Raw genomic sequence first — 17,286 nt, 5'->3', positions numbered from 1 at the left:
AATCCAAGTTGATGCTCCACACTAAAATGAAAATAAAACGTTCTATTTCTTTATGAGTTAACGAATCATTGCGTTAAACGCACATTCAGTCTGCTTGGCAACGCTCTGTTGCTCCAAGGGTGTGTATATGTATATGTGTGTGTGTGTGTGTGTGTGTGTGTGTGTGTCTGTATGTGGGGGGTTCCTTTATTGATAGGACAGCTGGTAGATAGGAAAGGTGGGAGAGAGGGGGGGGTGATTTGTAGCAAAGGACCGCAGGTATTTGAACCCAGCTGCTGCAAAGGGCGCTAATGGTAGGTGCTAATGCCAAACACCAGATAAACATCCATAACTAATCTGTAACAAGTTGTCTACTCTACAGGCCTAACACATAATAACGATGATTAGACCAACAGCTAGCAGAGATACAGATACTTATCCTTCTCAGATGGTGATACGGCCCCAGAATACTCCAACATTCCCGTTCCCGTTTGACCATACAGACTCAAGAGTGGTATTGATCATCTAATCTAACCGAAAAGTCAAACTATTCCATCAACAATCCGATAAAATCAAGTGCACGTTACCTGTAGGATAGTGAAGTTTTCAAGAACACTGTTCATCATGTATTTTTCAGGCAAGTGTTTGAGTTTGTGGATAAAGTTGATCATGTACTCGCACATAGGAGAGCGGTGGATCCTGTAAACACACTTTCCTCCCTCCAGGCGGGCATATTCTGTCTGCAGCACAGTCAAAAACACCAAGAAGTTACATGAAAATAGGAGACTGTTTATGAGCTGTTTGAGTAGAGAATACGGGATCAGTGCATGTTCTTACCTCAACTTTCTCGACAACCTGCTTTCCAAACGAGCAGACTTTGGTTGAAACAGTGATCGTCATGTTCTCGAGGCTGCTGTACTGACTGCTGACGCCGTAGAAAGAACCGGGACCGTCCTGCATGCCGCTGCTGTTCAGGTCCGCCTGCAGAGGACGTAGATATATTCAGATTGGTGACATGAATTGTGAAGTGGTAAGGACATTTGAAGATACGCCAGTATCTTGAGACTAGATGTCTGACGTCTATCTTTTTCTAACATAAAGAGAAATGCACATGATGAAGCAAACCAGTGTGAAATACCTTCTGTATAATCTTTAGATAATATACGTTACTTTGCTATGAAACCATTGCTGTGTCTTAACAGAAAGGGAACCAGTTTTGCCTCCCATTGAGCTAAAAGGTTGTACTTAAGTAAGTCTAAAACTAATAACTGGTAAATGATGATATGAAACTAGCGACCCACCCAGAATTTAACGAGGAAGAAAGCATTCTGAGGCCCTTTCTCATAAAGCTCTTTTAGCCCGCCTTTCTTCTCAGGGAACTTGTCGTAGATTTGCCGAATGTCGACAGCCTCGAGGAGCGGGTCGCTGTAGGAGGGGTTCGTCTGTCCAATGTGGACAAACAGGTGTTTGCTGTACTGCAGTGCACAGAGACAGGAGAGACAAAGGAGGACAAGGTTAACCTCGAGAAGAACGTCAGCAACGTCTGTTAACTTTCTGGCATTAGATCCAAACACTGCTGAAGTATTCTGTTGTTCTGAGTCTTAGTCTCACATTAGGATAGTTTTCCACATCAAGATAATCCAGGCAGTCAGAGATGCTGTCAATCACCAAAATTGCATGTTTGTTGCCATGCGTATGGACGGATTATGACACAATGGGCCCTTTTCAGTCACAATCTGCAGGTGAACCAGAAGCTTGAAGGTCCTGCTGTTGGTGCAAAACTGCACCTGAATACATTCTCATTCCCTCAATAAATCAATTATACTTCATCTTAACCATGTTTAAACACATGGAAATAAGCTGGCTGTTAAAAAAATCTGTTATTCTTCAAAACTTCTTTGCATGTCAGCACGTTAAGATTCACTCTGTTTTTTGTCCTTTGCAAAAAATACTTTTTTTAAAGCCTAAAATGTGACTATGTTTTTAGTCTTGCACATTCGAGTGACATTTAGCAGGTGAACCAGAGCTCAAAGGTGCTGCTGCATCTGACCTTCAGTATTTAGGTCACTCTGGAGATGAATTGATGTCTGACTCTTGCCTCCTACCACATCAGACCCTCAGTGATACTCCTTACAGATATTATATTAAATACTACAACACACTTTTAGCAAATATTTTAGGACACCATCAAAAAAGCCTGAGATGCTGGTTCAAATACCTTAAAGCACAGTTACTCTGCTGTTAAACAAACAAACACAAACAAACCTGAATTACTACAAATTCTACTGCATTGTAATGAAATGTGACTGTAGCTTCAGTGTGTAGTACTGTAGCTGTAATATGAAGGCTGAAAAACATATTTTGTGTTGGAATTTATTGGCAGATACTCAATATTGAAAAACTCATATTCGGACGAGAGGCAATAAATATCATCATGGCATCTGTGCTTTTAACTGAGCACTGTGACTTTACACCAGAAAACCTTATCAGTCACTTCAAACAGAAGCCAACAAGCCCCCCCACCTCTCAGGACCCTGAGCCTACACCCACTGTTGCCTTGCTTAGTAATCCACCCATGTGTGTATGTGCGAAGCCTTGTAAATTTTCACTCACGTTGTCTGGGTCTCTCTGGACCTCCATGAAGGCAGAGTACTCCAGCATCCGCAGCTTAGAGGAGGCGATGGTCCGGTCCTGCCACACCGGCACTGCAGTGGCAGATGGAGGAGGAGGCGGTGCCAAGGGCTCATAACCTGCAGGGCAGAAACACAAAAGCATTTACAAAACAGTCATTCTTGATTTCATACATTTCAAAAACTCAATCACAGATTTTACTTCACACTTACTTGGTATGGGTTGTGGTCCAGGACCTGATAGGCTTGTGTACGGAGGCTGTGCAAAAGGTTTGATACTGAAAGACAATGAATGGTCCAGTCAGAAAATAAGCTGAACTATCTGAGGTTCATGTGAGATGTTTGTGGCAGATGGGTACTTCTGATAAAAGATTTGTATTGTGAAAAGCTGTTAGTGTCAAAGCATGTGTTTTTGCACCAGCTAGGCGTAAGTCCACCTGCTTCATTGTTGCTTAAAAATGCAAAATAGCATCAATTTATTTACATTCACTGACAAATCAAATCAAACTGATGAAAATATTTAGAGATTTCTGAACTTTTCAGTGAACACAAGTCATAAAACAATATGAGGATTTATCTCCTCTGTTCCTTTTTTTTCTCAATAAGATCTGAAGCAGTTAATTTGCCTGGTGGTGGTTTACATCAGTGCAGGAAACATACAGTACAATACAGTGTAGAAGAGGAGTTAGTTCTGCTTTGTGCTCACAGCTGGACCTCGGCTAGGGGGAACTTACGCATGGCTGGTGCGGCCAAGCCCAGGAGTCCTTCCCGGGTTGAGATCTAGAACCAGCCTGGTGTGCAAAAACGTGATCCGTTAAACATTCCCTGCAATACCCACCTGACAGTAAACCTAGCCCCTGTGCTGACTCAGTCACTCTTTACTCATCTCTAGCACCAATCTCTCTCTTCAGAAACTAAACACGCCCTGGTGTCACACCACAGACATCGTGTGGGTTCAGTAAAGGGGTTTACTTACTCCTGAGAGGGTCCAGGCTGTCCTGGGATAGCAGGCCAGAACTGGAAGGCAAAGAAAACATTGTTATGCTTTTGTAGGATATTTTTTCAAAAGCAAAATCCAATGTAATTGCAACATACAACAAAATATGATTATGCGTGAGAAAATGAGTGGTGGGCTAACTCTGGGTGGTTGGTAGGGGGCAGGAGGCAGTGGTGGAAGATGATTCTTTATCATACTCGGGGAGACGATCTGTGCAGATGACAGTGCTGCCATGTTCTGCAGGGCTTTGTCTTTAGATGCCTGATCCTACAGATTGAAACAGAAGAATAACATGAGTCAACCACAAGGTGGCACTGTAACCTAAACATCACTAACTGCTGTATTATAGTGTGGTATACAGATTTCCACATCACATTTATTTGTATCTGTTTGATAAAAAATATAAACAAAACCTAAATTCTGATTCAGATATGTTTCATAATCTTGAAGAGAGCCTTGAATAGTTGCAATGATATTGACGTGAGTTTAGCTTTACAGTCACTAAAAGCACATTCTTTTTATTCTCAAAACTTCACAAAAAAAAACATTTTTATTTTTGAAAGAGCAGTTTGACAGAATGAAGCAAAGAGTAGAACGAGGAAGATGAAGCAGCGTTGCCACACTGGAGTTTAAGCTTGGGTCACAAGAACAATTGAATGTCAGTGCGTTATTAGGATCACCACAGGGGAAAGAGAATAGAGTGCATTGGTTTGGAAGGCAGATTTGCATTTTGGTCGCATAAAATATGTACATCGACAAATTCAGTTACTACTATGCGCATCAAAATGGTACAATGTCAGTGAAATACAAAGCCAACAAGTTCATGTCCATGGTGTAAGGTCACATATTTCATGTTTACAAACACATTAAGCTTGGATTTCAACACACAAAACTAAATTTGAAATGCATCCTCTTGCTGTTTTTGAATGTTTGCAAAAGATGCACTGAAGCTAATTAAAGCCGGGGTAGGCAGTGGAAAAAAAAGGCAGAAGTTGAAAAATACACTGTACTGCTGCAGCTCTCTCCTCTCTGTCCTAAACACTGATTAGTTTAATCTGATTTCAGTGCAGAATCGTTCAGCCCTTCTTTCTCTCCCTCTGTTTAACAGATCACAAATGAGACAAGAATTATCTAGGAAGCCATCCCAACGTCCCTCCCTCCCTCCTGGAGCTGGGTTTTGCACTGGCTGGATTCTGTTGGCTGAATCCACCCGTCCCGCCCAGCTGAGGGGCCATATCCACAGCTGCTGCCCACTCTCCTTGTGGCAAGGTGGTCTATAGCGGCAGGGAGTGAGGCGGGCGACACAATTCAAGGTTCTCGCCATTGTTAGCTATATAAACCTGAAACTGCAGCTGTGAGCCCTTGGGCAGACCACTAAACTATTAGCAACATCTTCTCTCCATCTCTGAAACACTTTGCTGATATTGAAATGTGTTTCGTTTTGTCAGACTCACAACGTTTTTGTTTTTAGGTTGCTTTGCAGTTTAGACAGTTGCTGTCAGTTCTGAAACAGCAACTTTCTTTGCAGGATTTTCTGTCATTGAAACAGGTTTTCAGGGAAAGGGATGTGCACATGCATCTGTTTCTCGGAAATAACCTGTGATTAGCCAGAATTTCCCGTCACTACTTAGCTTTTCTAAAGCCTGAAAACAGAGCGAAGAGGCGGCGTAGAGGTCTAGTTTTCTCTCAGTCCACTTGAATTAGCTCTAAGTTTATCATGGGATTTTTGCCCAACAACTCAAAATAAAACTGCCTACCCCAGCTTTAAGCTATGATATTGCAATAAAGGACAGATGCCTCAAGAGTGAGACCCCAAATCAAAGAGCAACACCTTAACGCAAAGCAAGCAAGACTTTGGCTTTATGGCAGAGGCTGAGGGGATTACACTACATCAGGCAGGATGCGCAGCAGCACTGAGTTCAAAGCGTGGCTGCTTCCTAAGCATTGCTTCAATACAGGATGGGGCGGGGACGCCATGCCAGCAGAGGGCCAGAGCAAGGAGACAGTGCACTGGTGCTGCCAAACAAAGGGGAGGAGGGAAGCATATTGCACAAGTCAGATTCACTTACCAAATTCATAGCCTGAATCAAAAAAGAGAGAAACCATTAGTACTGTGCAGTTCTAAATGACGTGTTAAGGTTACTATATTAAGTGCTAGTTGGCATAAAATTTGATTTTTAATTCAGGTTTGCTTCCTCTGTTTTCGACTGTGTGCAATAACATGAGTTCTGCTCTGGTATAGAGGTTGCAAGGTTCAGTAGGGACCGAAGTATTAGAAGAATGATTATATTTTCCCAATATTTTGAAAACCACGGGGTAAAGACATTTTGCCAAAACTTCTACATTACATATGGTAATGTAAATTTTATTTTTTTATGACTACCCTATTATATTAATTTTTGATGAAGTTTTGAAGTTTTATTTTATTCTGAGTCATTTCATTCTATAGCAGTAAAAGGTTAAAATAATTTTTAAAACATTCACTTAATCATCAAAATCGTGCCATGAGCAAAGTGTAAGATTTTTAAAGGATATTCTTTCAGTAGATATAACTTAGCAACAATTTGCTTTATAAAACTGAACATTTTCACCACTTATACCAACAGAGCAAAAGCATGTTGCAAACAGTGAAAAGTTAAATCCTTGGAGGTTTGATGCAGCACAAGCCTCCAGTGTATAATGTCAAAAGTGCAGCTGGCACGACAGTGTGTAGCCATTTCAGCCATCACACTTTCACTTCCTGTTTGTTCAGCTGATGCTACAATTTTGATTTATTTCCAAGATGAAGGAACTGCTCTTTGTCAGTTTTCTGAACTTGGAAACTAGTTAAGTGTTTTTCTTTGGCAACTAAACTATTTGGCTTAACCTCATAAAGTGCTGGCAGCGCTACCACCACATGCACAGTTCATTAGTTGATATTTAACATTCAAAAGCTTCAGGGGAAAAAAAGTTCAAAGGAAGAACAGCACTGACAAATCCTTCAAGTGCTGCCAATATCATCCAGTGAAGGTGAACTCATAAAGCACTAAAAACCCAAATGACTGAACTAAATTACATGTTGAGTGACCAGCTGAAATTAAAATAAATAGGACTGTTTTGGGAATGGGTTGACTAAGTACAAACGAGCATGAAATAATAACAATTTTTCATTTTGCTACAAAAATGTGTCAAATATGTTGTGTTGTATGACAAAATACAGATGTGTTCAGAAAAGTAAACGGAAAGAGTACAAAACATGATTACCCCATTCAAGCAGAGAGGACTGAAGTCACCACATAGAATATAATACAAGCTTTGAAAAAAACTAAAACCTGATGCAAAATATATAAGATGAAGAGTTTTTTTGTTTTTTTTTGAGCATTTGCTAAATTCAGTACTCTACTTTGTATTCAAGCTAAATTAATTGTTTGTGGAAAGCTTAAAAACTTGTTTAATTGGAAGAACAAGTTGAATATTCTTTCTGTACATTATACAAACACTTCTGGAGGTCAAAGTTTATGTGATGTAAGGAAGTAAAGAGCCACTGCTGGTTGACTTAAAGTACATCTGATTCCACCCAGATATCCACAAATGTCTTTAGATGTTGATATTTGGTTGAAATTAGGTCGTGACATTAGATGTAAAAATGAAATGTCAGGAAGTCTAATGCAAATGTCAATTTAATACATAATACTGATGAAAGACGACACTGCTATTTTGTGGTTTTAAGTCGTGCAATTGAGTAACCAAAATCCAACATATTTCAGACGTCTGGTGCCAACGTCATCTTTGTCTTGACAACCACACAACCACACAACATTAAATTTTAACATCTTTAGACATCCCAATTTTCATTTCAAACAAAATTTAATATCTGTCCAATGTCTTTCTGACTTCATTTTGACGTCCAGTGGGCGGTGAAAGAATTTATTCTTTACGGTATAATTTCAAACAAAACATGTCACTTGTAGATACATGTGAATATGCAAAAATGGTAAAAAGAAGAGAGACAAAAGGGGTTGAAAGAACTAAAGGACAATTCAAAACGAGCCATATGATAAAGACTTTTTTTCTTGTGAATGTTCAGTTTTGCAAAAACACATCACAGACAGACACACCAAAGGAACTAAAGGCATCAAAGTAGAGAGAGTTTTAGGGAAAGAAGAAGTCTTAGAGAAGTAGAGTTTGCTGCAGAGGCATGGCTGGCACAGAGGACAGATACAGAGCTGGAGCAACATGCGGCTAAATGAGTGATGGCTTGGCTCTTCATCACAGCGTGTGTAGCATTCCTTTAAAGCAGAATTTAAGAATCAGCCGCTATACCTTCGCTACTGAGTGGTGAGTTTAGTCTTAGAGTTAATGCAGCTCTGACCTACAGCGTAAGATAAAAAGCTGCATGCATTGTACAAAAGCATCACTGTGGATATATAACGTATTACTCTTTAAGATTGTTTATCGGATTTATCATTTACTTGCCAAGCTTGCATCCACTTATCTAGCAGCAACTGGCCTTGTATCAATTAATAATACTAATGATATGCACACATTAGGTGGTTAGTGCAAAGCCAAGCCTTAACCAGCCCCGCCGAGCCCGCGGTGAAGCGCATACCTTTAGCTTTGACTGGATCTCGCGAGATTTTCTCCGGGCGAGAACCTGCAAGTGGCTAGAAACCTGCACAGAAGAATAGCCGAGAGGAGGGAAGAGGAAAAGGAGACAGGGAGAGGAAACGACAAGGGAAGAAAGAGAGGGAGAGAAGCCGTAACCAAAGAGGAAAGAGACGCCCAGTCAGTGTTGCCGGGAGGCAGGTTGGTGGCACCTACCTTTATACCCGCCTGGTATTCACGAACTTTCTTCCGTGCTAACACCTGTATGTGACTAGACACCTAAAGGGGTGTGAAACAGTTTTTGAGCAAAAAAACAACATGCACTCAGATGCATGCGCACACACATGCAGACACACACGTATAACAGACACATAAAGACCTCTGCAAAGTTCATGCAAACATTAAAAGTTGATTTAAAGGATACGGCTGGTAATGTTCTTCTTATCGACAACAAATCAGAAAGAAAAACCATCAATAAACTGATGCTGCTAACAATTCTTCTTTGTGTAACCATTGTTTCATCTAATTTGTTCCTTATTGACTTCCAATGCGTCATTCCAAATGACATGATGCCATATGGTGAAAAAGACTTTTTTCCTATAGATGTACATTGGCTAAAAGACATTTTTCTTTGAGCGTCTACATTTTCATAATTTCATATGGTAGAAATCAAATTTGCGCAGTTTTCATAAGGATGAGTGGTGGTCTGACTCCAGCGCTGTATCCTGTTCTCTTTTTCCTCCATGTTTTAAACGGGAGACGACAAACCAAATGGGTGACATGGGCTTCATTATTTTCACGCAGTCTATGGTCAGTCCAACACACACCGACCTGCTGTGAATACTGTAAATACTCACTAGGGCATCAAACGTGTATTAATCCACAGCTGAAAATAGTCCCAACAAATGCACTCCTGTCTGAGCAGTGAGTGCTAAAAAACACAGCCCCCTTCTGTTTTAGGACAGTACTTTGCCTTTTTTTAAAAATGTAAATCTTTACCAGTATGAGTGCCACAGACAGCACAGGTAATTTAAAGCTTTTGAAAGGAAGTTTTTTCACATTCGCTGACAGTAAGAAACATAGAAAATAAAACCAGACTTATCCTTTAAATGGCTTCTACTTAAAGAATTCTCTTTTTTCCTTACATTAGTTACATTAGCATGACATTAGTTACTATAAATCCTTTTATAAAAACGTCGCACAATTAAAAGCTGTCACCTTTCTGTCTTTTACTGTCAGTGACTAAAAACCAAACTCATGCATGGTTATTCTTCTCCAATCATCAAAACTTGTTTACCTGTTTTCTTGTGCGGGTTTTGCCTGTCCTCAGCTTGATGTACCTTGCTATCAATTCATTGCGACCTGGAACGCAAAACAGAAAGAAAGGTCACAATTACAACCAATACAAGAATACAGTGTAGAAAAAGTAGCCCTTGTATATTACAGATAATACCCTGAAATGGACAGAAGATGGCACTCTTACAGTACTTTGAGGACGCATCTTAAATCAGTGTGACCTTTCCCAGAGCTCCTCAGACTCAGGGTAAACACACTTTTCTCAGAGGTCACAGGCTATGATACCACCTCCGTTTCTTGATTTTTTTCTTTGAAATAATACTGTTATTAAATGATTGATTTACTTGTTTTACCCCAAACTTTTCATTAGCTCATTTCACACCTCCTTATTGTCTGCTCACGGGGCCCTGCAGCCTAATTATAGAGAGTGCTTAGAAAACACAACCATGTTTTTCATGACATAACATCTACTCTCGACATTCTGCACAAACAGGTTGTGCAGAGAACAGGCTTCTATTCTGGGATTTCATGGTCTTCTTTAGCCTTCAGTGCCGTGCACGAGATTTAACAAGCTCTGCCCCTCAAAGCAAAGTTCAGCGGGGATCAAGAGAAAAATCATCTTCGGTGTATAAGACGTGCAAAAAGCATTATTATGCTGTCTTGTAGGAAAATCAGCCTGTTGGTCTTTTTCACTTATTTTCTTGGCCAAGTCACGTTTACTGGGTTTCTGTGGCTGAAAATTGGTCCAAAGGGAGAGGCTGAACCGCTGTATCATTATGAATAATGACCTAAACTCTTCGAAACTTGCTGACAGAAATTTACACCAACAAAAACAAGATGTGCCTTCTTAAACACACACAGACACACAATAGACTGTGTGTCTAGGAAATTTAAGTCCTCAGCGTATCCGCACACATAATGACAGGAGAAACAAGTCCTGGTTTTTCACACACTCTTTAGCACTTGGCCCTTAGAAGGCCCCGGTTAGTGCAATTACCATAAAAGTACTGCAGGCCATCTCCAGCAGGCTCTCAGCCCTCACCGTGCTCTCCAACCAGTCAGCCCGGCGGTCGGCCAGCAGAGCAGAGCTGAACTGTCTGCCGATACTGAGCTAGCCCGTCCCCCCTCTGCCCCGGGCCAAGGATGGACACGCCCGCTCCAGCGCCTCCGCATTCCTAGCATTCCTCTAAGCCTGTCACATCTGTGCTAGCCAGTCTGATTGGCCTGGGCCTGCGAACACAGCCAGAGCTCAGGCGAACACACACATGCGCTTCCAGCTCAGAGAGAAGCAAAGGTTAGAGCCGGGGTGAGGGCCATTAGGTTGCGGTAGGGGGTCGTCGGTTAGAGGGGCAAAAGGGGCAGCTGATGCTGTAACTCTTGGAGGAAACACAAAGCCATAACTGTCTCTGCCAACAACTGCCACCTGGCAGCAAACAGCCCCCTTTTCCCAAAACAACACCACTATGTGACCCTGCACTCAACGGACAGCAGCACCTGCTGCCGACCATCCCCGCAGAGGATGGCAGAGAAAGAACAATGCCAGTCTGACCCCTGCGCAACTGTCACTCTCAATCTCTTCAGCTGAGGAGCAGAGGGGGAAAAACATTACATTGTCCCGACCACAGAGCTCTGCTACGCATTTCACAGATATCTCATTGCAAAGTACACTGAGATACAGTTTGACTAAGAAAGATAAGAACTTCTCTGAGAGCAGTGAGGTGCACTCAGGCTTGTTGGTCAAACTGTAAATTCAAAACAGACTTTCTCCACGCAATTAATTCTAAATAGCAAGACCATATCATTTTTTAAGCAGGCTTTATAGCCGTGTTGAGCACAGAAATTATATTGCATGGTCAATCAAAAATGTGTTTTGCTCATCTGTGGAACAGTGCAGTTCTGTGGTGGTGAGCTGAGATGATATCTCCAGCTTTTTCCACAACATCTGGATGGTTTGTGATATTTCAAATTGCAGCTTTTGTTTTATGTGATTTACAGTATGCTGCAAGGACGGCGCTTTGAAGATGGACGAATAAATAATGCCAGAGTTTGATTTCAAAGTTTCAAATAAACTTTTATAAAGCTGGATGTTTAAGTGATTTGGAAATGGAATTGAAAGAAACATTCTCAGACATTACATTTTATAAACAGGCAGACTGGATCATGATACTACTTGGTGTGGGCTAAAAGTTGATACTGCATAGTATTGCCATATTCTGCATGGCAATATTGAACCGATTTATGGCCGCAAAGTTTAATTTTTTTATTATATAAATCTTAAAAGTCCCATATGCAAATTAACCCTTTGAAACCTTGGGAAATTGACTTCTTTCAGAAAGATGTGGGGAGGGCCACATCAACCTTAAAAAGGTATGGCCCAAAATTTAGCAAAAATATTTGTAAAAAAATTTTTAAAAAGTTACAAGGAAATTACTTAAAAATTAAAAAAAAGAAAAAAAGTCTCATAAGAAAATGAGCAAAAGAAAGTCCTGAAAAATACATCTATTAATTTCATATATTTATTATATTTTTTCTTAAACATAATTTATAATTATTAAAGTCTTCTAATTTTTTGGACTGTCACAATTTACTAATTTCTTGCAAGTTGTGAGACTTTTCTTATCAAGTTGGTCACTCCCTTTTTCCCCAATATTTTGTAAAAAAAAAAAAAAATCAATTTTCTTGGGTTTAAAAGGGTCAAATAGCTTGTCAAAGGCGTCTAAATGTAGCACATGCAAGCTGATGTCGATCCAGGCTTCAAAGGGTTACATTTTTGGTCGGCTATTAGAATTATTATTATTTTTTCAGTCCACTAGTCTATTAGTCCAAATTATTTAAAACTTGCAATAATATTGTATCGTGTAAGTATCATGATGATATCGTATCATGGGGCCTCTGGTGATTAACACCCTGAGATACTGCTGTAACAAATCGAACAGAGCCTTGATTTTTATCAACCCTTACATCACTAAATGTACTAATCACAGAAAAGAATAGTTGGTCAAAGGGCCAAAGCAAAGGATTTCCGAAACACTGAGGCCATCAGTCCTAAATCCCTTAACTTCTACTTCACACCCTTAGCTTAGCAGACCGTAGCATACAGCACATTTTAAGTGGTAACATGATCACTCAGGAGATCTCAAGTTCAACCTCAGTCCTCAGGCACGAAAAAGTGCTGAACAGATCTGATTCAACAGACTCTGGGTCACTAAAATCAGGAGTTGATACTTTCAGAAACAAAACCTGTAGCTGGATATAATTCTAATTCTAAGAAAAAAATCAGAAAAAAAGGACTTCAAAACAGCAGCTGCTTGCACTATTTATGCCTGGTTTCCTTGGAACAGTGACCCAGTAAGGAAAGGCAGCTTTATTTGTTTACCACAGTTCATACAACAGGGCAATTCGAAATGTGATTTACAGAGCAATAAAATATAAAACATAATAAACTATGCAGATTTACAAGAAAAAATAAATAAAAAGTTAAAATTAATTACTAAACGATTCACATTTTTTAAAATAAAAATCACCATTTAAAAAATTGCAAAAGTTCATACAAGTGATGCAAAAATGAAAAGATTATTCAGAATTATTTAAAATCTAGTTTAGAATAAGTTTAAAAAAAAAAGTTCGTTTTAGTGGGAGGAGAAAGCAGTGTAAATGAGTTTTTAGCTTTGACTTAAAAGGTGGTCGGACTTGGGGCTTGTCTAACATCATCTGGGAATTTATTCCAGATTTGTGCTGCATGATAACAAAACAAAACAAATAACGCTGCTTCACACTGTATTGTTCTAACTCCGGGGCCGGCCCCAGATGTCCTGAGGGTCCTAGAAGTTTCATATGTCACAACTCAGTAGGACTGCTTATATTAGATATTTTTTAGACACGTTCTGCTCCAACTGAGAGAATACAGAGGAGGCTGCTTCGTCAATGGCAGCTGCAGCCGTGGCGGCCGAGATCTGCTCAGACTTGACGTGGTGGGGGTCAGAGAGACAGTGAGAAAGGCTGGTCCACACAGCAGGGGGGACATGACAGGTGCTTACAAACACACACGCAGCCGTACAATTGCATGCACAGCCTCATTTGTCCTCTAAACTTTCTGTCTTTCCATCTCTCTCCTCTCCTTTTCAGCTGCTTATGATTCCCTTGTTGATTGCTCAACACCCGCTCAGATCGCTGCAGGCTGCCATTCTTAACCTCTTCCCTGACAGGACACGCCTATCTTTTTCTTTTACTACACGACCACTGGAATTTTCCACTTCCACGCTGAGATAGTGAGCAAAAAGGTAATCTCTCTTCACTCCCTGTACCCCCCTCTCCCCCTTTCTGTCTCTCTCCTGAACCCTTTCTCCACCCATATTCTCTCCCCTCCTCCCTTCTCATAACATTGAGGTAATCCTAAATTGCTAACATACTGCTCAGCCATGACTGAAAACATTCCTTACATCTCAGCGAGGGGGCTGACAGGGAAGGCCTGCGCAGTCATCATTACAGAGCGCGCAGCCCCCCTCTCTCTTATACCTCCACACACATCTTTGCTCGCAACTTAAACAAATGCACTGAACCTGCTGCTAATTCCTAATGTGGCCTGCAAAGGTCAAAGCAGACATAAGCCTCCCTCTAGCACTGAAATCTTTCTTTTTTTTGTACCCAGAGTGCTTTGCAGTGGTGACAGCTGCAGGGCTGAGAGAGAGGGAGAGGTGTGTGCTTGGGGTTTGACATACCTGTCGAGGCCACAAAACGCAGGGAAACAACATGTCAGTACAGCCCTGAAGCAAAACAAGACAGGCAACATTTTTCTGACACACACGCATCTTCTGAAGACACTTCCTCTGAACTTTGCATGTAAAATGTGCCAACTATTAAATTTCACCAAGACCGAATGCCTATGTGCCGAAACTATTCTAGCAAATTTTTGTTAATAATTATGAGTCAAAAATACAAAGGAATCAAGTATGCAAGTTCGTTTTCTTGCAGATATTTAAAGAAGATGAGTAACAGCACTCTCACATTTGTGTTTTAAATAAAACGCTTCCAGATGGCACTGGAAAAACAAACCGAATGGCATGATGGTAAAACAAAACATGCCTGACAATATGCTGCGATAATGATGCCGTATTGTTTACAATTTTTGTTTATCATTTTATGGAATTATTCTGGTAATGACCAATGATTGTCCACGTTGCCTGTGTTTTTACCTTGTTTAAAGGGGCAATGCAACATCCAGTTTTAAATTCTGTTGCAAAGAAGTACAAAAAGTTAAAATATTTTAACTTACCATTGTTCCTGAGGGTGTATGAAAATATTGATGTGCTTGACTATGCTGGCTGCTGGCTATATTATTTTGTGATATTGTATCAAGTTTCCAAATCCCTGTATTGATTATTAATGAATAGTTTACATGCAAAGATTTGTGGCAGCGGTTAATTTGTGTTGTGTTTAAACCCCCGACTGCAAAAACCCCCATTGCTGTAATTTATCTTCAGCCGTGACTCTTTCACTTTAACATAACAAATGGCTAGCATAAACACAAACAACACACACCTATTAAACAGGCACACATAAAGTCATAAACGGCGGGCTGCTAGCACTGAAAGTTTTCCAAAAATAAGTTAAAAAAAAAAAAAAATCACAATACACTGAATCATGATTCATATCAAATCAGCAGATTCTTGCCAATACACAGCCCTGGTAGCCGGTATTCTCTGCAGGCCACATTAAACTTAACTGTCCTGCTCTTGTCCACTAAATCTGGTTTGCTGCTTTTCGTCTCTCTGATTCCAAGTGAACGCAGCATAAGGCTGCCACCTTTTAGCTTAGCTTAGCATAAAGACAGTAAACAGGAGAAACAGCCACCCTGCATCTGTTATAAGGTGGAAAATCTGCCTGCCAGCACCTCAAAAACTCAGTAATTCATGATCTCTTTTGCATAATCCCTACTGTGGATTTTTGTTACCTTCTGACAGGTCCAGGCTAGGTGTTTCCTGCTGCTTCAAGTCTTTATGCTAAGCTAGGCTAACCAGCCGCAGAGACATGAGGGTGGCATCCAATAAGGTGGAAAAGGTGATCATGTTAGTATCAAGAATAAATTCCTGAGAGTTGCGTTGGATTTGACACTTTTTAAAGATACAGCGATACAATGAAAAAGGTTCAACATACAGTAACAGATCACAAACTGGAGTTTAGCTTGTTCATGCTCTGAAACTGCTGGCCTGATTATTAACATGTGTGACTTATTAAAATTTAGTGTTGTGCTTCTTTGAACTCTTTGTCACCCTGAGCTACGTAAATGACTGGCAATGCTTCTGGGAAGTCTAGACAGGTTTGTGGAGCGAAGAACACACATGGACAAACCAGTCATCTTGCGAAGGCAATGGAAATTTGCAAAAGATTTCCCACCGAACGAAAAAAAGAATCCTGGCAGAAACTGTGGAGTTCCCAATGGGAGGGATGACTAGCCTTCTTCTGAAGGCCACTGGGAGTCTGAGACTGCAAGGTAGACAGTATTACATACAGTGCAATCGTTAACATTCCCCTAACCTCACGTCAGGGCAGCTTTTAGATGTCTGAGGTAATCACCTTGTGAGACGGCTTCTTCTGGGGCATGCCTTGGCTCTGCCCGCAGAGCCTCAGATGACTTATTGTAAGCGGAGAGGGTGTTTAGTGCTCTAGAAAAAAACAGGCCTCTAAAAGGGGTCCTGACAGTTTGTTGCTAAGGGGGCAGGTTTGTGCTCGGCCAGCCTCTTTGTTGACATTCTCATGACGGATGTATGGAGCCTGGGACACAACACTGCACTGCTAAACAGGGCTGAAGAGTTATTTAGGTAAATTTAGAGATGCCTGCAGTGATTTGTGCTTCAGGTCTGCACACAAATTAAAAGCATGTTGTAAACAAGTTGTGTCATTCTGGGAAAACATAGAATGCATTTACTAATGCTGTTATTTTAAGCATCTGTTCCTCAAGCCTTCCTAAAATGAAAATTACATTTATTTGATAAGACTGAATGCCATTAAGAATGACTAAATTCATCACAAAATCACATTAAAAATGCTTCTTGTAAACAGATTGAGCATATCATTAGTTTAGTCTTTTTTTTTTTTTTTTACATTTAGGTTAGCATCAATTAGTTTCACAAATAATTAAAGGGGATCTTTAATTTTCATTTTCAGGTCCATACTTGTATTTTAGGTTTCTACTAAAACATGTTTACCAGCTTTTCCTTTTAGGGTCTGTGCTGAATCATCTGTATTCTCCCTTTGTCTGAAACGCTCAGTTTTAGCGTCTGTCTCTCTTTAACCCCCACTTCCAAAAAGCTTGGTATGCTTTGATTGGTCAGCTTTCCGGATCTTCCGCATTTCTGGCTTTTCACGGTCATTGCAGTAAGGGAATGACTGTAACCAGCACTTTTTACCATGAAAAATCACCAATAAAGGCTTTTTCTAAAACATACGGACATGTTGCGGCAGGCATATTATCTGAAATTGGGGAAATTTACAACACTGGCTAACAAAATTATATGTTTGGCAGACACTAACATATAGCTACATGTACATTAACCATGTACGTGCAGGCAGGGGATGACTGTAACAGAGAATAGCTGCATATTTCACCATGAAAAATCACCAATTACAGCCTCTAAACACAACCAGACATGTTCCAGCAGAAGTATGATCGGAAATCAGAGAGAAATTTAAAACACTGGTAACCAAGATTACATGTTTCCCAAACATGAGTATGTAGCTATATGTAGCAGTGTAGATTATGTCATGTAAATACTTGCAGTAGCGTGCCTGGAGCAGACGACT

The 17,286-nt window shown here is 40.4% G+C and overlaps 1 pseudogene; it reads right to left on the bottom strand.

Moving 5' to 3' along the window:
* Positions 1 to 17,286, bottom strand: part of LOC121959422 — a 43,240-nt pseudogene that overhangs the window by 3,688 nt on the left and 22,266 nt on the right.

Source organism: Plectropomus leopardus, chromosome 2 (assembly GCF_008729295.1).
Source record: "Plectropomus leopardus isolate mb chromosome 2, YSFRI_Pleo_2.0, whole genome shotgun sequence".
Classification (NCBI taxonomy): domain Eukaryota; kingdom Metazoa; phylum Chordata; class Actinopteri; order Perciformes; family Serranidae; genus Plectropomus; species Plectropomus leopardus.
This window is presented reverse-complemented; position numbering and strand designations above follow the sequence as displayed.